The sequence below is a fragment of the Penaeus monodon genome, chromosome 19 (assembly GCF_015228065.2).
Source record: "Penaeus monodon isolate SGIC_2016 chromosome 19, NSTDA_Pmon_1, whole genome shotgun sequence".
Taxonomy (NCBI): domain Eukaryota; kingdom Metazoa; phylum Arthropoda; class Malacostraca; order Decapoda; family Penaeidae; genus Penaeus; species Penaeus monodon.
Genome location: NC_051404.1, coordinates 19,182,772 through 19,183,005, shown reverse-complemented (window position 1 = coordinate 19,183,005; position 234 = coordinate 19,182,772). Strand labels below are relative to the sequence as shown.

General features: G+C 42.3%; 1 protein-coding gene across 1 annotated transcript in view; it reads left to right on the top strand.

Annotated features, from left to right (window-relative positions):
- The window catches only part of LOC119585114 (tetratricopeptide repeat protein 36 homolog), a 4,633-nt gene that overhangs the window by 838 nt on the left and 3,561 nt on the right, over positions 1-234 (top strand). The window lies entirely within an intron of this gene.

Sequence of the window (234 nt, the reverse complement as noted above, 5' to 3'; positions counted from 1 at the left end):
ATCTATCTATCTGTCTATCATCCTTTTTACTTCTCTGTTTCTTATACCTTTCGATCTTTCTCCCTACACATTTCTTTCAATCCTTCTCTCGCCTTTCTTTCTTCTTCCCTCCCCTTACATGATTATTTTTACGTGCTGGATTCGCGCTTAGCGGTCTCCAAGCCGCGAAGGATGCTCTGTCCATGAATGGATGAACGACCTTGTGGCTTCTGTCTTAGAGATACTCTAGCATAA